Source organism: Squalius cephalus (assembly GCF_949319135.1).
Source record: "Squalius cephalus genome assembly, chromosome: 1".
Taxonomy (NCBI): Eukaryota; Metazoa; Chordata; class Actinopteri; order Cypriniformes; family Leuciscidae; genus Squalius; species Squalius cephalus.
The window spans coordinates 46,858,827-46,883,508 of NC_137122.1; the positions used below are offsets into that span (position 1 = coordinate 46,858,827).

Consider the following 24,682-nt stretch of genomic DNA (forward strand, 5'->3'; position numbering starts at 1 on the left):
AAACTAAACCTAGTTCGTCATACTAGTTCTTAAGACACAGTGGTTTGAATGTGTTCAAATAGTCTTGTTTTCGCCACCTCAGGGTCGTCTGCGTGAGTAGGCAGGACCGGAAGAGAGTGATCTCGCCATCATCCTCCAGTGGTGTTACAGCCCGGGCATGCTTCTCTTCTCACACGGCATGGATATTGAGTTCCCACAAAGTAATCATTACTCCAGCCCCACAGCGATCTGAGCCCACAATTGAGCTTGATTATATTCTAATACAATACATAGGATGTGACCATCAGGGTTACCGGTGACACTGCGTGGTTTTCGAGGTATGGATCGAAGGATATTACTTACCTCATAAATAAATCAATTGACAGCTGAGCTGATGATTGAGTCGACGTCGCAGCTGGCACGACACACCAACGATGACAGCTCAAGTTGAACGGAGCATGTTTTATTAGGTCTCTAGGTTGTTTTCTCACCTTGCATCATTTAAGCTGACAAATCGCACTTGACACGCCATGCTACGATATTGACAAAAAGGATAGTAATCTCATTTATCTGATTCAGGCTTGCAGTGGAATTCAGCTGTATGGCTTTTTCGAACATGAACGTAAATGGCAGTTTAGATTTGTTTGTTTGTTTAGCATATCTATATCTAAGACTCTGGCTACAGTCGCAACTGTGTTTGCATTCAGAATGACTGAGTGCCTCGTTAGCCGTTATATTAAATGGGTCTCGGTCCATTACCGTGTAGGCCTTTTGTTCATTCTCTAAACAGAGCTTAAGTGCTGATTTGATCTTAGTGATCCCTTGAAAATCATTTTAATATCACATTATCACTTTTTTTTTTTTTTTACTTGATCTGATCATTTGAGATTATTCTGAAATCCATTTTGATTTGATAAATAATGTATGGTCCCATACACTGCAAACAATGATTTTCTTCCTCAGTATTTTTCCTTTCTCAATTCTCTAGTACAAACATCTAGACATTCTTAAATTAAGAAACTTTTACTTGAGGATCAAAATTACTTAAAGTCCCCCCGTAATCAATTGTATCCCTTAAAACTCATATTTGATCACCAAAATGACACATTTGAAAGTTTTTTCCTTGAAAAATAAATTCTTCATGCCCTAAAATAGCTTGAATGTAACTCTACCCTTGCCTAATTTAGTACACGCGGTTCTATGAACATGCAAATTAGCCCCTCTAATTAATCTCACATTAATTAGATAAATTAATTAATAAAATCTTTTTTTCAGAAATCAAGTCTTATATTATGTCATTTTGCTAACTGCTTCTTGTGTCTGTAAACATGTGTCTGTAAATGTATTATGTTAAGATGTTTTACTGGAAATCAAGACAAAAATACAGTGGAAGAAAACTATTTTTGCAGTGTTAAACTAAAGAAAGTAAAAAACTCCACAACCACCCACATGGAGGTCACCTGGTTCTTCAGTCACTATACCACAGCGTAATATAAATGGGCCTGTTATAGAAAACCACTTGAAGAGAAGAAAGACAAGATGAGGGTTTGTAAAATCATTTCCTGAGGGAATTTTATAGTGTAATGACCTGAAAGGAGATGAGCTCCCCTAGATATTCATTCTCGACTTGACAGAGTTATTATTAAACTTTCTTCACAAAATTCCTGGAGCTTTTTGCATTCCTGCACATTATCTTTAGCACCAAGCAAAAAAAGCAAGAAAGCAAACACTACGAGGTCCATTCAAGCTGCTATAATTATACCTGCATCGTATTACAAACTAGATATCTACTCTATATCCCAACACAATGAGAATAATTCCAGCCCTAACGGGAATAAACCCATCTAATCCATCAATAAACCACTCAAATGCAGCTAAATGATCTTTGGGTGAACACATAGTGCCAAGAGACATGAGCTATACACTAAAAACAGTGACGGAGGAGTTGAAGTACATGTTTGCATCCAACAACACCTCCTGCCGGCTTTGTATCTCCCCGCTGTCGATCTCTCTCTCTTTCTCTCGTGTAAAATGGCTGCTGTCCTTGCCATGTGCCCCGTGGCTCATCCATCATTGATCAACAGAGTAGAATTGATGTCTCACACCTGAGTACCTGTGATTTGGAAGCAGGTGTTCCCCCCTCCTCTCTTCCATCTCTCCGCCCTTCTAGCCTTGTGTCTTTCCCAGAGTCCCCAGGGCCTTGGGTGTCACGGCCAGGACACATGCACCCCATTGACAAACTGATGGATGAGCCAAACCATGTGTGTGTGAGAGTGTATGTATGTGCATTTATGTTTATATCCTTCTGTGTGAGAGTAATTCCAGAATGAAGGCAATTATTTCTCTCGGACTGAGACTTCCCCCAGATCTGATTTGACGGAAAAGAAAAACAATCAAAGGTAAATGTGATTTATAGGCGGAAATGATCAAACAAAGATCTACAGTCAGATAAATGCTAACAGATTGCCTTTAGTTTAGATCAAATTGAGACAGAGACTATGTTTAGAATGGATTACTAGCACATTGCACTTGCATTACTAGCACATTGTTTACTGTACACAGTATACAAAGTAGAGCAGAATAGTAGTATGCTATGAATATAGCCAGACAGTGTGAAAAACACACAACAGGAAGAAAATCTTTGTAACGTTGAGTTCATAGATTTTAATATGTTAGACAGACAAGAGATCTGGTGCAGAGGGTCGCGCTTTCACAGAAATGTGGAGATATTAAAAAGCTTTCACAAAGCCTGTCCAAGAGAGAAAGAGACTAATTCATGGTTCTAGAGAAAGAAAATGCCAGGAATGAGATGGAGTCAGTCAGTCAGCCTGTGCTCCACAGAGGCCATTAAAACCGTCACTGGCACCGCCGGGTCTCACGGGCAGGTTCAGCTGGCATGAACACCAAGGCTGCCGTGAGCTTATCAGGCCTTTCTGACGCACGCTATCTCACTCGCAATGGGAACAGGGACCGGGCTCCTGAAAAGCCAGAGATGGTTTATGGAAAGTGATTTGCTGAAAGAGCTATCAAATGTAATTTACTTGTGCACCTTGCACTGTGTCTAATGCCAAAAGCAAAACACACAAATGTAAATGAAGCGAGGTTGACTCAAATATGTTCACCCCGTCATGTTCAATAAACCATTTAATGAATCAGTTTTACAGGGTGCTTTAGGTTTAAGCTGCTTTTAAAGGCTGATCTGAGGTCAGTTTTGACTCCGCATGCACGGTAGGCAGCAGGATTGACAGATACAACATGCTGACCTTTACATACACTAAAACACGTAAGTGATTGGCTTTCTTAAGTTACAGTTATTTACAGAGGACATTGGCTATTTCATGTACTGAATATATATGTGATTAATTATATCATTATGTAAGGGAGGGAATTAATTAAGGTTAGGATGATACCTGGCCATTCTAGGCAGTTTCCTGGATCGAAATCCTTTTATTGATTTCATTTTTTTTTTTACTTGGTTTGCCAACTTTGGGTTATTTAAAACAAAAAGTTGGCAGGATGATCTAAACTCATAATGAAAGTGCAACAGACAGTGCATAGACAATTAATTTACTGACAACATCTAAACCGTAAACATTTGATATATGAACGGCTTTAGATACATTTTAATGGTTTACAAATCCTTATAGTTTCATTGAATATTAAATTCAAATAATAGGTTGATTTCATTGTATGCCATTAATGTGACCCTGGACCACAAAACCAGTCACATGGGTCAATTTTTTGAAATTGAGATTTATACATCATCTGAAAGCTGAATAAAGGATAGGGCGATATTTGAACGAGATACGCCAACGTTATTTTTATTTTTGGCATAAAAGAAAAATGGATAATTTTTACCAATACAATGTATTGTTGGCTATTGCCACAAATATACCCGTGCAACTTGTGACTGGTTTTATGATCCAGGGTCACAGATTAAATGCCATCACATTTATTATTTTAACTCGTTTCAAAAGGATTCTGAAACCAAGTGGTCTAAATATTAAAATGACGAAATGAATGAAAAACTTATAAATTTTAAAATATCTATGTAACTGTAAAATGTATTTATACAAATACACTTATAAATGTGACTATTTATTTTGATTATATTTATTTTGATGCTCCCCAAACAGACATTCTGCTGACTATAACTTTGCGACTACATGCCAACTATTCTTCTAACCCAAACCCTTATTCACCTAACTCTAACAGTCTACTAATACTCTAATGAGAGTTAAATGGCATGTAGTTCCAAAGTTACTTATAGTTAGAATAGTATAAGTGTAATTTTTTAATTCAAAACACTCAAATGTTTGTAAAGCTGTGCACATGTAAATATGTTTTCGATGCTGTCAATACATCTATATTGTACTTTTGAGTGCATATTCAAACATACTCAAACATGTTTAAACATATAAATTATTGTAAGATCAGGCTGAAATCACAGACAAAGCTAAAAACAGATGCATGAGGAAAAACACAGACATGTTGGATTTAGAAAAGTTTAAAAAGCACAGCTGAAACCTAAATTTTTAGCTAAAACTAATTCTATCCTGAAGACAAATTTTTGATTGCGTTTTTCCTCTCTGATATGGTGTATTGGCGGACAGCAGGCTGCCAGGCCCTCGTGTCACAGTGATACCTTGGGAACTGCTCATTTTCAGTTTTCCGAGGTTTGACCTGTAACCTCTGCCTCCTGGGCACAAGATACTGGTGCTCTTTGAATCTAAGATCTTAGGGGTCAAAAGCAGGTGCTCTACTGTCCAGGTGCCCAATCAGGAGCCTTAGGCTTTATAGTGGTCTGTGCATGTATTTGTGCCTGTATGGGTGTGTGCGGGCACATATGTTTCTCCGGTTATCATCCGTCATGCTAGAATACACCTGGCCCTTTGAAAGCTTTTGTTTCTCTGGTCAAAGTTCACTGTGCTTGCTAGATCCCAACCCACAGTGCCCCCTCATGGACAGAACTATGACACTACAGGTGCACGCACACGCACGCTTGTTTGTTTCAACTGAGGTCATGCAGGATTCATATTCAGCCATGGTCTGCTATAGGAACTGGACATTACTGAACTGCAGGAACGGTTGAGAGAAAGCTTCATTCTTAACCGAGAGGAAGCACGGTTTCCACATTTCCACCCTGCAAACAGCTGTGTACAACATAGAAATCCCTCATTTTTACTATCTTACATTTAAACACTGCCATATTTAATACATATTTGAATAATAAAAATATAAACCAGTTACAGAATGATGGCTTACTATGGTTTTTCTCACACACCAGTAGGGAAGACGTCAAAAGAAAAGCATGCCAATGAAAATCCCTTATTAATCACTTGTTAATTCTTTAAATACATTTATTAATATTTAATATAATTTTAGAGCACACAGAAGAGTAAAGTAGATCCCTGGTTTTCCCCAATCTTAAATTTAAACACTTCAATATTTAATATATATTTTAGAGTACTATACTGTATACCATGTTTGTTTTTGTTTTTTTACATTTATTTTTTATATTTATTTTTAATACTAAACATATAAATAGGTTAAAGAATGATGGCTTACTATGGTTTTCCTTACAGACCAGTAGGGAAGTGGTCTACTAAACTGGTGGTCTACTTGCCAAGAGACAAAACTGTGGTACTGCACCTCTAAGTTATGTTTGAGCAGGACCAGGCCCACACAAAGCTGCTTTTGTACCCCAGTGTTTGAATGGTTTATGCGGCCTGTTTGAAAGCGTTCTGTGTGTGTGTGTGTGTGTGTATGTGTGTTAAAGGAAGGTGAGTTAAAGGAGGATTGTTTGTATGTGTGCTGAAAGTGAGTGCAGGTACACAAAGAGCTAGCAAGCATCGCTCCACCTACCACGGAGCCGCGTGAGACGCTGCACGGTCCAATCACATCAGGGGCTGAATTTGACGGTGACGTCTGTTGCGAAGGTCTGTTACGAACACAAAGCGCACGTACAGGCACACGTGCGCACACACACACACACACGTCGATTTTTCTGCAGTGACACCCAACACACAAACTATCCAAACACTGCCACCTAACGGATGAGCCGCGCAGCGTGTCCGAGGCCCTCCTTTGCTCTTTTTCCTCTCTTCCACTCCTTCACTCTCTCTCTCTCTCATTTCCCCCCTCCAAGCAAATTCAATCTGACTCATGAAAAAGATACAGGAAAGATGGCATCATTAGGACACCCACTAGCCCTCAGAAGACACACACACCCTTTCGCAAAGGGCAAACAGAGTTCAGAGTTCATCCGTTGTTCACCACCCGCACCAAATGACTGATCCGTGTTTGAAGCCCAACCCAAGGTGTCTCATTACAGACGCTACATGGCACAACAACAAGAGGGGATGTAGATGTAGTATCCATCAAATTGCGAGTTATTTGCAAAACTGCACATGAATATGAATCCCAACATTACAGCTTTCCATCTCAGATCAATCCTGTTGCTGATAGCATGGAATCAGCAGTACAGCATTATAGAAACGTTGCAGACAGGTTGCAGGGTTAATGATATCTCATTTATAGTTTGCAACAAAAACTTGTGAATTGGGAAGCTCGATTGAGGGGTTTTTCAGGGTGATTGGAAACCGCACGTGTGACCCGCTGACCTGCCGGTGGTGGCCAAATGGTGAACGGGTCGGTTCAAGTTCAGTTCATAGGTTCTCGTACGGTCAACCTCGTCAACACGAGTTTAGGCGCACCACGGGTAGCTCTTGAAGGACTCCCTGCCTTAAAAAGCATCATAATAGGCTCAACATTGCAGTGATAAGCATAAAAAAGTGCAAAAGTCTCAATAATTCTGCCATAGTCAACATTGTACTTTGCGGCCAGCAAGACCCCATGCAAGTAGTCCAAACAAAACGACAGCACTTTAGAAAGTCTGACATGAGAAATGCCACATCTAAACTACCATTTTCCTAATTGCGCTACAAGGTCAAAACTTGCCGAAAGGTCGCTACTTAAACACTAAGCACACACAATCCATTCGGCCTGGCGGAGTAATGTAAGAAGAAGCGAAGACAGACAGAAAACCAATCATCCAAATAAAGGAAATTACTGGTCGTGGCTTTGTTTGGGAAAAAGACCGGAACAGTTGACGTGCTTTGAAGAGAGGGCAAAAACGATGTATAAATCAGGGGCAAACGCAGTTCACGGGTTCAACGGCTGTTCACCAATCCCCTCCTTGCTAATCAGGTATTTATCACACTTATCGATGTGTGTGTGGTTGTGTGTTGGTGTATGTGTTTATTTTAGTATCCGTCACAGCTGGAGGTGTGTGTGCTGTACGAGCGATGTATATTCAGATGTCTTTGAGCGACTGCGGCTGTTTGTTTGTGTGTGAGCGTACGCGTCGGGTCCGTCCCGTACCCGTTCCTGTACCACGAGGAAGAATGGCGGGCGTCTTTATCAGCCGTGCTTTATCCTGCTAATGGCGAGGCCCTGTCGGCTCCAGCCAGCCGGGTGACAGCAGATTTGTAACGGGCGACAGGAACAGATGGAGACGCCATTGTGGTTCTGAAGCCAGGCCTGGAGCTCGGAGCGGCCCCGCCCGCGCGTATGCTAATGTGAACTCCGTTTCACCCGCTTCCCGGCATCACTGACCTGCCCGTGGCCCTCTCTCTGGGCTTTACACAACACGTAGGCGTATGCGGGAGGATACGCAACAATCAACACGCCGCAAGCGCGAGCATCCTCGTCTCGCATACCATACCAGAGGCCATTGGAAGAGGTGTGTATGTAATCGCCAAGCGCTAACGAAGCTCTAACAAATGGATGCGCGCGCCATAATTGGAGTCAAAGCTGGTGGAAAAGGAGTTTTCGAGCTAATGGAAGATTCTAAAGAGGTCATGTGAGGACCGTCCTCCAGCCGACAGACCCGAAGACATGTCGAGTGTAGGAAGAGATTGAAAAGAGGAAGGACTTTGTTTGCTTTGCCGGTGGAAGAGAGCAAAAGAGGGCAGAGGAGACAGCAGGAGCTCTTTTAGGGTGTGTCATCGATGTGAGTTTGTGCTGAAAGAAAGAAAGAAAGAAAGAAAGAAAGAAAGAAAGAAAGAAAGAAAGAAAGAAAGAAAGAAAGAAAGAAAGAAAGAAAGAAAGAAAGAAAGAAAGAAAGAAAGAAAGAAAGAAAAAGAATTAAAATGTAAAATGCACAATAGTTTTAGTAAAACCTCTCCACTAACTTATTACACATTTAATCGGACTCCTTTTATAACACAGATCATTTTAATCCAAACAGATCAAGGAAAAAAAGGAGAAGAACACCTGACACGTGATTTATGAACACTTCCTGAAAGCGAGGCTTTTTAACCCGCCACGTGGGGAAATTTGCAGAAGCCAATCGAGTATCATCATGTGTTTTAGATTAATCGTTATTCTTTCTCCGATCTGGATGTCATTTTAAATTAAAATTACAATGATCTTTTCCGACTATAATGGGGCAAGTTTTACTGAGACTTCCCAAACTGGCATGACACAGCATTCGTCAAAAGTAGAGCAGTATTGCTCCTAACATCATTTTCAAAATAAATGGATAGTAAAAATGTTCATTTTACTGACGTTTCCTACATATGGCTGACCTTACTAACATCTTTAATAGCAACATTATTTTCAGTACAATGATAATCAGAAAAGAAAAAAACACACACTCAGGTATTCATCTGCATTTGTCTGTATGAAAATGTTTCTGAGTTCAGCTTGAGTTCTTCATTAATCAATATAAGAACCAGATTGTATAAAACACCTGATCTTATTAATAATAATTAATAATTATATAATAATTAATAAATTTCAAATATATTTTAATTTAATTAAAAAATATATATATTTTTACTTTATAAAAGGAAATAATTGAATTATAAATTAATAAATAATAATAATACAACTAAAAACACTTAATCTTTCCAAACTCATGGGGAAATAAACTATTCCCAGGTGGTTTTTAATAAAAGCCTAACCCTCCTTCCTTTTCATATGCATCCTTTATTAATAACTCTGCTTGTTTAAGTAATAGTGAAAAAAGGATCTCAGTAGGAAATTGCCGTGTTTGAACATTTCTGACGCTGTGGTTTGCAATAACTCTAAATGTGTTTTTACATTCATGTCTCTGGGAGAGTTAAATACATGTCTGGAATATTCTGTCAATTATTTGTTTAGTTAAAATAATACATTTGTGAATCCTCTTTACGCAGAATTTAAATGGCAATTCATTTAATTCTCAAAATCATCATAATGAAAATGTATATGCCATTTTATACACAGAAATGCAGAGCGCATCATATAAATGTCGGAATGACTCAAGATCAAACACAAAAACAAATAAACATCAAACGCTTGAAGCACAAGAGAAAAGAAGCTTCTTTTTAAACAGACTAGGATAAATACAGCTATAAAATGGTCATAGTTGTTTCAAAAAAAAAAAAAATGTTTGCAAGAGTGTTTGAAGGCAGATTTGTGTTAGCGTCAGTCTATTCAGCTGAACAGTGGCCGGCAATAAAACAGACAAAAATGTGGCCATAAAAATGATATTTCTACGCATTACAGACACCTTAGACTCACTGTGAGGAATGACAGAGTATATTGCTGAAATTGCTCTGTTAGAAAATGTAATAGTTATTTTCTGACACACAATTTACAGTTAATAAATTGGCCCATATCTGATTTTTTTCCCCCCTGCACATAATGAAAGGTAAACATGAACTTGAATAGCTCACATAAATATGCTGTTATACTGTACATTATTATCCAAGCTTGACCTTTTTTTTTTTTTTTTTCATTGAATCCTATTTAGAATCATCTAATTTATTGATATCTTTTTACTGTACAAATTACATTTTGCTAAAACAACTTAAAATATTTTTTGTTGTGTTGTATTTTTTAGTAGGGGGTTTAAGCAGAAACAACCTGGCGGTCGAGCGACTGAGGGGTTGAACTCTTGACCGGGGTCGTGACCTGACCTGTCTGACCCCTGACTGGTGTGACTGCGTCTGCGTGGCTGACCTCGCTGCCATGACGACGACAGAGCTCAGCCGGTGTGGAAAAGCAGCTAGCAGACCTCTTTCAGGCCTCCATTCGTTCTCGTTCTTTCTGTCTGCGCTCTCAATCTACACATTCTCTCGCTGCTGCTCCTATGAGAGGGAACTTAATGCTGTAATGTCAGCCGAGCTCCAATGATGTCATTGTGTTCCTGTGATTTCCCTGATTAAACTAAATAAACCTTTTCGCAGCTGCTCGCAGAGAACCGTAAAAAACAAGCCCTCGGTCTAAAAGCAGGGTTAGCCATCGGCGAGCACCTGGGTTTCTTCAATTTGGTGAAAGATAGTTTCGAAAAATGATTTCGGTTTCATCTATAATTGGAAACTTACTGTGCTTGACCCCAACATGACTACCCTTAAATATATCTTTTTCATATCATAGGGACTTTACATTTATCTCTGTGTTTTACAGACTTCAGTGGCATATATGGCAAAAAATAAAATAAATAAAATAAATAAAACAGATATACATTACTGGGGCTAGTTGTCACACAGAGCTCAATATTTTCTCCAGCAATGGTTTTGTATATTTGTTTCAAACATCTAATAAAAAAAAAACCTCTTACTTTAGAATAATTTTTGTGACATCCAAACTAAAATTACAATATATTGGCAATATATTGAAAAATTGGCAATATATGTAAAAAATAATAAATAATAATAACAATAAAAACCACACTGTCATACATTCAGAATAAAAGGCAGATTTTAAGAGAACCCTTGACAAGAGTCATTTTCATAGATGTCAGGTCAATGGAAGTCGTCACATTCATTTAAAATGCTTAAAAATATAATAAAAAATTATATTTTTTTATATAAAACATTAAATAATATTTATATATTTTATTTGATAGGTTTTACTTTTTGGGGGGTTTCATAAGAGTTCAATTAATTTAGTTTCCTAATCATTTTACTGTTTAAATTTCGCTGAAATGCTCGTTTCCTTTGTGAAAACATCCCCTGCTATTGGTCACTGAGTGTTACCTGAACCCGATCTTTTGTTCCGGGCATTAACAGTGGAAATGACCAAATGTCTTTTTTTTTGTAGTCAAGATTATAAAGTGCTTATGCAAAAATTGATTTTGATAAATAAACCTAACATGAGAAATTTACTGGAGTGTGACAACTAGCCCCAGTCACCCATATATAAAGTTAAGCAAATGCTGTCAGTTGAGTCAAAATTATTACCCGTGTTCGTTAGAGCCTATATTTGTGTTGCGTATTAACATTTAACATTCAAAGTGGAAGGTACATTTGAGTAAGACATTCAGAGACTATGACGGTGTTTATATTTTGTGCTTTTACACTCGGTATCCCAATAGCGCTCGGTTACAAGTACACCTGCTCTCGAGTTCAGCTCTCTTGTCCCCAAATCTAGGGTGGCGTAAGGTAACGTATAGAAGGCAACACACATCCAAAGACTTTCTCTCTCTCTCTCACACACACACACACACTAATAGAAAACAGAGCAGCAGTGAGATTTATCTGTGTATATTGAGCGTGCTTCTTTAGTTAAGTATAGCCAAGGGAAGACTGAAAGAGAGCAAATGTTGTGTCTCTGTCATTGAACAGGACTTAAGTTTAAGTACATTAGTATTCTGCTATAAGGTGATGAGAGAATATGAAACCAAAACAGTCTGAGGATTAGACCACCCTTACTGTGTGCATGTGTGTAATACAAGACTATAACATACACACCATTACTGACGTTTGTGACGTGAACCACCTGTGTACCAACATTAAAAAAAAAAGAAAACATACAATGTGTGTGAATCTGTATAATGTACAAGTGTCATATGACAAAAATAAAAGTACAGGTGGCATTGTAGGGCTCTCACAACCTGGATGCTTCCATTAGATGTGAGGAAATGGTCGTCTGACCGACTATGGCTGTTATGACTGGAAATCTGACATGAGAGAGATCCGTCCACACCCTCTCAGCAAATCCCTGCGAGACGCGAGGAGAATAAAAGAGACTGATATCTGCCCAGACCTACAGTTCAACATGCGGCTATTTCATTTCCTATTCTGGCTTTTTATAATGAAATTAAATGGTTTTGTTGTATGAGGTCCACTGGACTCTTATACATTTTGCATGATAAAAACACTGTTTCTGCCTAAATACTATTTATAGGTAATACATTAAAAAAGGGGTTACTCCAGTTGTGGTTGTTACATTAAAACTGTGGTAACTTGATATTGGCCCACACTAACATCAAAAATGAATCCCTAACCACCATAATAGGGATTTAATCTTACAATGATAAAATAAAATAAAAAATAAAAAATAAAATCCATTTTAAAAATTTGGGGAGTTTTTTAATTGAAGCATGGATGCATTCAACTGATATTAAAAAATGGCAGTAAAGTTATTTTGAAATAAAATAAACTGTTTTCAACACTGATAATAACATCAAGAAATGTTTCTTGAGCATTAAATCATATTATTAGAATGATTTCTGAAGGATCATGTGACACTGAAGACTGGAGTAATGATGCTGAAAATTCAAATACATTTTAAAATGTATTCAAATAGAAAATAGTTAGTTTAAATTGCAATAATGTATCACAATATTACTGTTTTACTGTATTTTTAATCAAATAAATGTAGCCTTTGTGAGCATAAGAGACTTCTTTAAACATTAAAACAGACCAGTCATGTAAATTGACTGTGATTAGTGTAAATTTATACTGATTTCTATATAAGAAACAGTAAAAACTTATTTTCTGTACTGAATATTTGTCTTTTTGTATTTCCAGATTTGCCCTTACAATGCTGATCTTCTGTGCTTGGGAGTGTTAAATAATTTCTTCTGTAACTTTTATCTGTAATTCATTTGTATCTGCTACAACTTTAAGTATAGTTTAGAAATCTACACCTTTTCCCTAAACTCACCCACCTCTTATTTAATTTAAAATATTTTAACTAAATATATGATTTAAAAATAAATAAATAATAATAACAGGGTTAACTCTAAAACATTACAGACACTAGTCACTCTAAACTCTTTGTGAGTTGACAGCATCTCATTGTGTTCAATCTTTGGGTCCAGCAGAAGTAAATGGGGAAAGCAGTGCTTCAACCCTCCCCGTCCGCTCAGCCGTGATATTGCTAGTTTTCAGCATGCAGGTAAAAAGCTTGTGTGGATGTTATATATCAAATTAAACAAGAGAACCAGCTGATTCAGATGAGACCAGTTCTGTCATTTAACATCCATTAATATGACCACAAATCACATTATAAACCAGACGTGAAATTACACTTTCTTTACTTTTATACTACTGAAAATGCTTTCGTATAGCTTGTCCTGTCACCTCAGGACGATGACGCTCAAGTAAGTTAGCCTATGATAGCGATTTCACCCCTTTAACTAATTCATAATTGGTACAGCACTCTCAGGTCTTATTTATTATAGGCCATTTTCTCTACCACTCGCTTCATTCTCGGTCATATTAATAAAGCTAATTGTAATTATATCGCTGTTTTCCGGATGTTAGCCGATGGGCAGTAAGCCTCTTGATTATTTTTAATGAGTTCAGCTGTTTTCCCCCTACGACACGTAGATGGATGTCCGTTGTACTCTGAATGCGAGACGAGTGTAAATATTGGCAGCCGTTGATGCAGTTATCATGCTCAGGGGGTGCATTCAATCTCGCCTCCGTCAACGGTGAATGGACGGTCGCAGGTTTGGTACAACAGTCAACTCAATGAAACGATAACCACACGTGAGTCCCAGACTTAGCTGAAGCAGCGGGCGAATGCTAAACGGTCAAAATGATCGCCTGCCGCGGCCTCCGGTTCAAATGTTGCGGGGAGCGTGCTCGTCCGTCGCTTGTACTCCCGCTTTATTTATTGGACACGAACTGGATGCTGTCCAATGTGCACATTTGTAATTGGAGTCGTTGGCTCTCGCTTCAAGGCCATTAGCTGAGAGCAAAGAAAGTCTAGGGTGGGGAGAAAAAATATGTTAAGGCTGCTAAAATATGTTGCGCTACGACACTTATGGGCTCCCGTGTAACTGAGGTGCTGTTTTTTACTGTCAAATCTATTCATCAGTAAATCTAGCCGTAGAAAGTCGTATTTGTACTCGTCCGCTGATGAATGCTCGCTTCGGTCATTTCTCAGACACTGAACACTAGCGCTGGAAAGAAATGCAAGACAGCGTGGTGAGGAGCAAACAGCATGGCTCATTAGCAAAGTATGAGAATCACTCATTTTAATATTTACTGTGCACTCTTGATTAGTTTCATCATGCATTTCTGATTGGCACAAAATGAGATTTTCCTCTGAGCCCATGGGCTCTCTGATTTATTATTAAACCGCGCCATTCAACATTGAAATATGGCCTATATATTTTCAGTCTCATTTTTGGTTATTTATGTAACTTTTAGTGTTTCATCCAAGGTCATTTTTCACCAAAGACTTCTCACCTCACACAGTAATTATTACACAAATAATACATGCTTTATTTTGTACTGTAGGCTATGAAACAAAGTCTAAATCAATATGACAGCATAGGTTAATTTAGGTAACAGTCAACTTTAAACATTTCAAAAGTGGTACACAGATTGATATGCATTTTCTCTCAATAAAATGTATATAAAATAGGTCAGATTAGCCCATTTCTTTTTGGGTCTAAGAACTTTCTAACTTTATTCATTAGGCACGCACAGCATATCGGGGTACCATATCGGTTAACAAGTTTTTTTAAAAATTTATCAGTGTGGATTGATATTGGATACAATAATAATTTAATAACAGTACAAACGATAAAATATTTTGATATGTTTAAATAAAATATTAAATATAAAATGTAACATTGATAGAATGTCTTTAGCAAATCTTAAAAAAAATGTTTTTCTTATTGTACATTAACATTTTGTGAAGCCTCAACTCACTTTTAGCATTTAATATATATATATATTTGATGTAATTGTATAAACTAATATAAACCATTAAAAAAAAAAAAAAAAAAAAAAAAAAATATATATATATATATATATATATATATATATATATATATATTTTTTTTTTTTTTTTTTTTTTTTAATGGTTGATATTATTTTAGACAATTACATAAAAAATATATATATGATAATTCTAATTCTAATTATTCTGATAATTATTCATCTGAATTTCAAAATTGGTGCATCAATAACATTCATGACAATATTAGTCATGATATGTTAATAATATTCACATTCTGAGGCAGGCAACATTGTACAAGCCAATATGTGATTAATAGCAGCTCTATTTATGTAAAGTTCTGTGTTAAAATAATAACCCATACAGATAAGACAACAAGTACATTTCATTAACAATATGGCAAAGGTTGAAGTAAAATAGTTGATCTTATGTGTCCAGAGCAGCAAGTTAGAGGAAATAAAAAGCTTAACGATGAATCAAAAATGTTTTTCTCCATCATGAAAGAGCAGCTGTGAGCTTCATTAGGTAATTTTAGAAGAGACAGCTGTTTGGCCATACTGAGAAAGAGAGAGAGAGAGATGGAGAGAAACAGAGAAAATAAGAGCAGAAAGTGTTTCATTGCTCAAATGAGAAAATAAAAAAATAGCTAGCAAAACACTGTTGTTCACTTTGAACATTGTACAAAATATTTTAAAGAAACAGTTCACTCAAAACTGAAAATTCTGCCATCATTTACTCACCCTCATGTTGTTTCAAACCTGTACAACTTTCTATCTTATGTGTTTCTTTGTACACAGAATGAAAAGAAAAAAAAGAAAAATACAATGGAAAAAAAGTACAAAAGAAGATATTTAAAGAATGTTTTGACTTTTTGTCCATAAAGTAAAAGTCAATGGGGTCCAAAAAGTCAATGGGTTAACAAACAGTAAAAACATTCTTTAAAATATATTATTTTGTATTTTGCAGGAGAAAAAAATGCATGTATTTCATTTAGAAGAACATAAAGGGGGAGTAAATTATATAAATATAAAATATTATATAAATATAAAATTCATATAATATGAATATAAAATACGGTGCATGTGATCTGAAAAAGTGAAGAAAAAAAAAAATCACTGTTCCGTTTGAAAAGAAAGTATCCTAAAGCAAAGAAAGCCACACTATCTGACCTGCAATATCTATCTGATTTGCGAGAAGTTTTAAACTTCTCTTAATTTCTTAAAACCCATAAACCAAAATAATTTCAAAACACTTAAATGCACATTAAAAAGCACACTAGGAGTGAGTGGGTGCAGATTAACTTCAGGAAAGTGTGTTTCCCGTACTGTATCATCCACGGACCGATCACATTATCCCCATGAATTCTGTACACTCAACTTTTAATCTGTTTAAGCGAGCTAGATGAATAGTCTGCAGTCTCAGATAGGTAGATTCTAGATGGATTCACTCATATTTCCTGTCAGGATACAGTAAACAGAAGCTAGAGAGATTATGAGAGTTTATGCGTGTGTGTTTGCAAGCCGAGAGAGATGGAGAGAAATAAGGAGCAAAGAAAGGACAACCTCAAATCATATTCACAGCCAAGATACAGCAATCAGAAAAAGAGAGAAATTGACTGTGTAGGAGAGAGAGAGAAAAAGAGAGACTGAATAGATATTAATATTCAAGTGGGCGCATTCGTGCATGGATCCAATAAGATTCCGAAGGTATCATCCATTTGCCATTTGTAGCATGTGGAGCGTGCTAAATGACCTGTGCTTTTTACGGGAGACGCCCCTCCTTTCCCCCGACCTCCCTCCCTTCATCCGCTCCCTCGTTCCCCGGCGCTAATGAATTGAAAGAGGAGGTCTGAAACGGGAGTGTCCTTAAGTGCCGCCCACTCCTCTTAACATGACCTGGGTTCAAAAGTTCACTCCGCACCCTGCAGGCACCGGTACCCACACTGACTCTCTTTCTCGTCTTCATTTTTCCCTCCTTTCTCATCTTCCATTTTTCCCCTCTCTCACTTTATAGTTCTTGCACTCTGATCGTTTGTTTCTCCAGCCCTCGTTCTTTTCGCCTCCAGCTGGAGAGGTGAAGAGTGAAATGTCTCATTCTCTTTATTTCTGAATGTGTGTGTGAGTGTGTGTGTTCTATCTGTCGCTCAAACACACATGCACAGAGAATGAAGCTGACAGTGGTCATTACTAAGGGAAATTGTGCCTATTTGCAATGCAAGTCTACTGCTCTATAATTCCATTATTGATTAGACTGACATTTATTTGAAGTTATGACTCACCTCTTCCCATGATGCAGTTAGAACCTTCTTAGGTGCGACCACCAGAGTAATGTCTTAGGCAGTTTACAGTAATTCCCTTCTGTTTTACCGTAACTACTGTTACTAATGTGCCTCAGTTGGTTTAGTCAAGTGTCCATTATTTTACAGTAATACACACCTTTTTGAGTCCTCTTGGTGCCCTATTTATTAATAAGAAGAAATAATCTTTAACAATTGAACAACTCTTTAAACAAGTGTAGGTAGAGTCCATCTAGAATTACCTTTTTTATAGTAGATAGAATAATACTGTATACAAATATATATTGTAATATTACTATAATTATAGATCAATATTTCAAATTATATACAGTATATATACAGTGTGTGTGTGTGTATTTATATATATATATATATATATATATATATATATATATATATATATATATATATATATATATATATATATATATATATATAATTTATGTCTCTCTCTCTCTACACACACATACATATATATATATATATATATATATATATATATATATATATATATATATATATATATATATATATATATACACACACACACACACTCACCTAAAGGATTATTAGGAACACCTGTTCAATTTCTCATTAATGCAATTATCTAATCAACCAATCACATGGCAGTTGCCTTCAATGCATTTAGGGGTGTGGTCCTGGTCAAGACAATCTCCTGAACTCCAAACTGAATGTCAGAATGGGAAAGAAAGGTGATATAAGCAATTTTGAGCGTGGCATGGTTGTTGGTGCCAGACGGGCCGGTCTGAGTATTTCACAATCTGCTCAGTTACTGGGATTTTCAAGCACAACCATTTCTAGGGTTTACAAAGAATGGTGTGAAAAGGGAAAAACATCCAGTATGCGGCAGTCCTGTGGGCGAAAATGCCTTGTTGATGCTAGAGGTCAGAGGAGAATGGGCCGACTGATTCAAGCTGATAGAAGAGCAACTTTGACTGAAATAACCACTCGTTACAACCGAGGTATGCAGCAAAGCATTTGTGAAGCCACAACACGCACAACCTTGAGGCGGATGGGCTACAACAGCAGAAGACCCCACCGGGTACCACTCATCTCCACTACAAATAGGAAAAAGAGGCTACAATTTGCACGAGCTCACCAAAATTGGACAGTTGAAGACTGGAAAAATGTTGCCTGGTCTGATGAGTCTCGATTTCTGTTGAGACATTCAGATGGTAGAGTCAGAATTTGGCGTAAACAGAATGAGAACATGGATCCATCATGCCTTGTTACCACTGTGCAGGCTGGTGGTGGTGGTGTAATGGTGTGGGGGATGTTTTCTTGGCACACTTTAGGCCCCTTAGTGCCAATTGGGCATCGTTTAAATGCCACGGCCTACCTGAGCATTGTTTCTGACCATGTCCATCCCTTTATGACCACCATGTACCCATCCTCTGATGGCTACTTCCAGCAGGATAATAATAATCCTTTAATCCTTATAATCCTTTAGGTGAGTGTGTGTATATATATATACACACACATACATACATATATATACACACATACACACATAATATATAGTAAATATTATTTAATATATTCATTTCAGCTATTAAGTTTTTTGTATATCACATTATATTAATGTAATATTATATTACAACATAACATAGATAGCATATAACAAACAGAAAAAATCTGGATATACAATTGGTAAAGTTGCAACTTAACTGGAATTACCGTACATGTTTAGACAGTTTTTACCAACAACAATCATGATGAAGATACTTTTTTTGGAAGTTGCATTTAAAATTTGGGTATATGTAATATGGGTTTAGTAATAAAGTTCAGTTAACTTACACTCATAAAAATAGAGGTTCTAACTATTACTACAAAGTGATGTACAGTCACATGGCAAAAGAAACATTATTAAAGTCTTCTGATGTCATAGGACAGAATTTTTATCTTGGCATGGCTCTTTAGAAAGCCATATATGTACTGGAGCGTTAAAAGAAACCAGGAGGGCTTGAAGAACTGATTTTTAAGAGTGCTGTGGTGTCTCAGTTAGTTAACGTCTCAGTTTGCTCGATGTGTTTCAGTTAAGATCACAGTAAATCCTAGCCTTATGAAAGCCAGATCAAATTTCGACATCATCTGGCCACACCCCTGAGTGTTCACCTGGCTTATTATGACCAAATATTCACTGCTGGACATTTTCCAAATGATTAGTTGTATGATGGGGAGGTAAGAATGCATTTGTGCTGTCAAACTACCAACTGAAGCTGCTTCCACATTCCACCGTTCAACATGCAACACTACGAGACGAATCGATAGAAATTCTATCCGCTCCCCGCCATTACCAACGTGGCAACGTGACACATTTCCAGCATATGATATTTAGGATTTACACAAAAAAAGGGAGGAGAACTATCCCTGGAAAAGAAAAAAATCAGTGAAGAAAAAACAAAAACAAGAGCAAGATCCTTCAAGAACAAATAAAGTTCAAAATCTGATGTGGTGTCATGTATCATGTGGTGAGATTTATGCTGTATTGTCACGTGTGCAGAGCTGTAGCATTGAAATGTGGAAAAAATCCATTTCTAATTCCTCTGTCGACAAGGAGGAGCTCTCACGAATCGCTCTGCGACTAGAATTAAGGAATCATGACTCTGAAGATGTGATTCCACATCCAAATACGAACTGAAGAAGTCAAAAGGACGGATCAGAGAAACAAATATATTTCCTTTCCCCTCACGCACACGTACACTCACACTCCTCCATCTGCAGGAATAGAAAAATGTCAGCCCAGCGGTTTCCAATCAGCCCTGTTTGCTGTCTGCTCCTCAGATTAATGGCCAAACACAGAACGGCTGCAGGTTCAACTGGAGGTCAGCCTTCCTAGGTACCCCCTCCTTTTTCTCCTTCTTCATCCCTCAATCGCTCCCTCCGTGGGCAAATGAGAATTTGATTTTTCTCTGCACTGGGCAGAGCAGGAAGAGATGGATGGAGTTAGGATCGGAGAACCAGGTGCCCCTGCTGCTTTGTTAGGGAAATGAATGAGAGAGCTTCCAGAACACAAGCAGCCAGAGCAGAGACCAGAGATATATAGAGAGGATGTCAAACAGAGCTTACGAAAAGAAATGCTAGAGAAAAGAATATCATGGAGTACTGGCTTGCTATCAGTGTTGGGTTTAATGCATAACTAAGCCATCAATTACTTTAATTTAATTACTTTTCCCTTAATTTTTCTGTAATTTAATTACAGTTACTTCTGATGTAATTGCATTAAATATGATACTACTATAGAACAATTCTATGTAAGACAATAGTGGATCAAACATCAAAATTGCTACATTTATTCTGCTAACCTGAACCTTAACCATACAGTCTACTAATAGACTAATGAGAGTTAGTTGGCATGTAGTTGCAAAGTTACTTATAGTTAGTAGAATGTCTAGAGTGGGCTATCGAAATAAAGTGTAACCTTCTCCCTTTAAATATTTTGGTCAGTTTGATAATTTATGCAATTTTATATTATTTATTTAAAAGAATAAGTTTCATGTCTATCCTTGTATTGTTCCTTGAGGTTGATGTGGGAAATTAATTAGTAATTCAATACTTTTTAGTGAGAATAATTAGTACAGTAATCTAATTACACTGTTGAAGATGTTATAGCTAGTAATTATTTACTTTTTAGAGTAACTTTCCCAACACTGGTTGCTATACAAAAATAGTGTTAAACAGAATTAAGTGAATGGACAAGAGAAAACTAAGAATTTAAAGTGCAACATAATTTACAGAAAATATAGTGTGTCTGAATATAAAGGATAGAGATTAAAGAACTGAGTACTGGGTGCTAAAATTTAGAACACAACATACAGTGGGCCTAAAAAAAAATATTATATTAAACAAAAATAAATCTGTCATGTTTCTGAGCCTTTTTTGCAGTTACTTTTAACCGGTGAAATTCAGTGGGTTTAGTGGAGTCATTTCCTCAAGTTCACACAGGTGTCCTAGCAGAGTAACCACAGGTTTAGTTCATCACATTAACAATGAACAAGCTCTACTAACATTTCACAACCATGAAGTATTCACAATTGTCTTAATATTGAACAAAATATTTTGTCATAAAAATAAATAGTTTTGCTTAAGACGACAGTATGTCCTATTTTTTCTAAAAATGAATGCCCCTTGGTTAGATCTTTTATTATATAATGCCAAAACAATGAAATACTAAGTTTATGATGCCTTATGTAATATTATAATGACATTCAGTTTTAACGTTAACGACAGTAACTCAAGTTTAGCTTGACACGTTCACTGTCACAATGTTTCGTGATAAAACGTTCCAAACTGTGCAAAAGTCTCTGAAAGAAACACTCATATTGTGTTTGAAGTCCGAGAGAAATTAAATAAAGCTTAATACGTACTACTGGAGGATGTGACAACTTTTCCCTAATCGTACGAGAACTTGATAACATCAAGTATCAAGTTTCCCCATGAAAAATAATATTATTTGATGTCACAGAGACTCCCATTAAAATAAATGGTTTCACTTTAGACATTCTACTAACTATAAGCAACTACATGCCAACTATATTCTTTAGAGTATAACAGACTGTTAGAGTTAGGTGGATAAGGGTTTGGGTTAGTAGAATAAGCTGACATGTAGTTGCAAAGTTATAGTCAGTAGAATGTCTGTTGGGGAGCATCACAATAAAGTGTTAGCAGATATTAAGCAGAGAGTCTACTAACAACACTAATGAGAGTTAGTTGACATGTAGTTGCAAAGTTACTTATAGTTAGTAGAATGTCTAAAATATTTTTAAATAAATAAATAGGAAATACATTTCATTGATTTATTTTCTAACAAAATGACTTATTTTTACAAGTACATCTCTGAGGTTCTTGGAATCCCAAAAACGAAGAATCAAAAAAAGAATATTTTGCTTCAGTATTTGATTAATATTGTGTGGAGGATTGTTTCTTGACATTCTGATCTAATAGCACCAACACACACGTGGTGAATGCTGACACAGCGGTCATAGCCTATTATGGGAACATTCGTCCTTTCTGTCAGAGAAGAGTAATCACTCATTGCCATGGTTTGTGTGTGTGTGTTTGCCCATGGCCTAATCATGGCAATGACCTGTCTTCTTAGACAAACACAAAGTGGCTTTTGCAGACTCGCTGGTTAATGAACTCGGTGTGAGGTTAAGTTCAGGGCTTGAGTTTCAAAAACAGGTTTGATTCGGTCTCTACATGTTCCTTAAAGGAATAGTTCACTCCGAAAATGACAATTCTGTCATCATTCGTTCGAAACATGTATGACTTTGTTTCTTCCATGGGGTGATTTTCTTTTTCAAGCATTAACAATGAAAGCTGTCGTACGACATTAGATGATTTGGAATATGGTCATATAGAACACGTTGTGATACTTTTTACCGCTTAAAATGTTCATTTATTGTAATTGCATGGAAAAGAGCGACCTACAAAATATTTTGAGCAGTGAGCATTTTTTATTTAATGTCAACATGAAATCAAATAATGATTTTCTTTTCATTTTTATGGAATATAGAGTGCAACAGTTGGGTTCCTGAAGTAAAAACTCCATTCAATTTCTTGATTTTTAACAATTACTTTTAAACCTTTAAAGAGAGTCTTACTGTGAGCTACAAGGTTGTTAAATGATAGTATTTGCTTCTGCTGAAGAATTTGGTTTTAAATGAATCCGTTTAACATTGTAATTTGTGGTGAAAAACTACATTACCCATGATGCTGTTTAGAAAATTCCACCAATCAGAGAGTCCAATCAAGCAAAACCCACAAGATTTTGTTAGCTCCGTTTTTAATTCGATTGTGCTGTTCGCAATGCTTCATGGGATTGTAGTTCTTCTTTCCATAGCTAAAGCCATTATGTGCACTGTCTTGTACCTTTGTATTTTTGTCTGATTTTCAAATACTATTTTGCTTCAGATCAAAGCTTGTAATGTTATGATTCACTTCGTAGCTGGTTGGCTTGGGTCATGGCTTGCAACGCTTTAAAGACTTTTTTGAAATCACTATGGGAGAAATTAATTTTAAAAAATCCGCAACCGCACAGCTGCACTCTACTGCAGTATTTATTATGAATGATTATTCTGTGCACATTTTTTTTAATTTATATGCCCTCGTAATCTTTAATCAAAATAACTTCCCCTCCCTCTTGCAGCTCATCTCTTCTCTTCTCTGATGATGTGTTTACTGGCGTGAGGGCGGGGCAACCTGTCACTCACATGGCATCACAGCAATAGCAAACCAGCAAAAAGTCCTGCCCAACTTTTCTTTTGTTTGAGAATACGCTTCACTGGAATATACGTCACAATAGGGAAGAAAACATTATCGCAACTTGCATTTCATACCTACTTTAAAATATAAAGGAATTTCTGTTATGATAAAAACAACACAATAACTCACTTTCACCTGTGTTATTTTTAAAATCCATTTTCTTGCTCGTCAGGCACTGATTTGTTTTTGCTTGTCAAGACATGCGTGTATGTTTTTCTTTAAGTATGCTTGTGTTAGCCCTACCTGCCAGTGGACTGTGCTTGTGTGAGGGAGTGCATGTGTCCAGAGTCGGAAGTGTAGACAACTGTGCTTGCATGTGAGCCCTGTACCCTGTGTGATCAGTGTCTGTGTCCGGTCAGAGGGGAAGTTCAATGAGAGGCGAGTGTGTGTGTGTGTGTGTGTGTGTGTGTGTGTGTGTGTGTGTGTGTGTGTCTGTGTGTGTACACACTTTGTGTTGTTTCTTTCCTTTACACTGACAATGGGGAGGTGTGTCACAGACTGTCACACCACTGAAAAATGAACTTCCTGTTCACTTACAAACACCAGGAAGTCCCCATCTGATGAAGTGTGTGTGCACAAGATCAGCGTGTTGAGAAAGAGGATATGTTCCGAATGGAATTAGACTATTTACCGAATTACTGTCCAGAATAAACAGTATGAACTGCAAAAATGACTTCTTAATGACCTGAAGTTATTTTTTTTTCTTTTTTTCTGGTAAACACATTTAAAAATTGTTAGAACAAGACAGATTTATTTGAGAAGCAACACTGCATAATGTTCCTAATGAGATATTGTGTCATTAATACAAGTTTATAATGAAAAAATATATATAATAATGTTTAATACTAGTTTTTTTCTAGTATGTTTGTTACTCAAATTTCCACATGTTATAAACAGTTTCTGTTATGCAGTGCTTCTCAATAAATGTTTCAAGCATTTGTAGATATTTTAACTATATAATACAAAAATACTGGTTAAAAATAAGGGGCAGGGGTGCAGTGTGCTAAAAAAAAAAATAGGACATAATAGGATAAAACAGTATGCAGTATTGTTGTCACATGACTTATGCATATGAGTGGCCACCAGTGTCATAATCTTGAGAAGAATGTTGAAAATGGTTGTCCTGTGCTTAATATTTTTTGGGAAACA

The 24,682-nt window shown here is 36.8% G+C and overlaps 1 long non-coding RNA gene across 2 annotated transcripts in view; it reads right to left on the reverse strand.

Moving 5' to 3' along the window:
• LOC307166864 overlaps positions 1 to 24,682 on the reverse strand; it is a 259,475-nt gene that overhangs the window by 143,599 nt on the left and 91,194 nt on the right. The window contains exon 4 of one of the 2 annotated variants that reach the window (XR_013822703.1): positions 7,553 to 8,004. The exons of the other annotated variant lie outside the window; for it this stretch is intronic. This is a non-coding gene — a long non-coding RNA (uncharacterized lncRNA). Of the gene's footprint in view, positions 1 to 7,552; positions 8,005 to 24,682 lie in introns of those variants that run through there. 2 annotated transcript variants of the gene reach the window in all.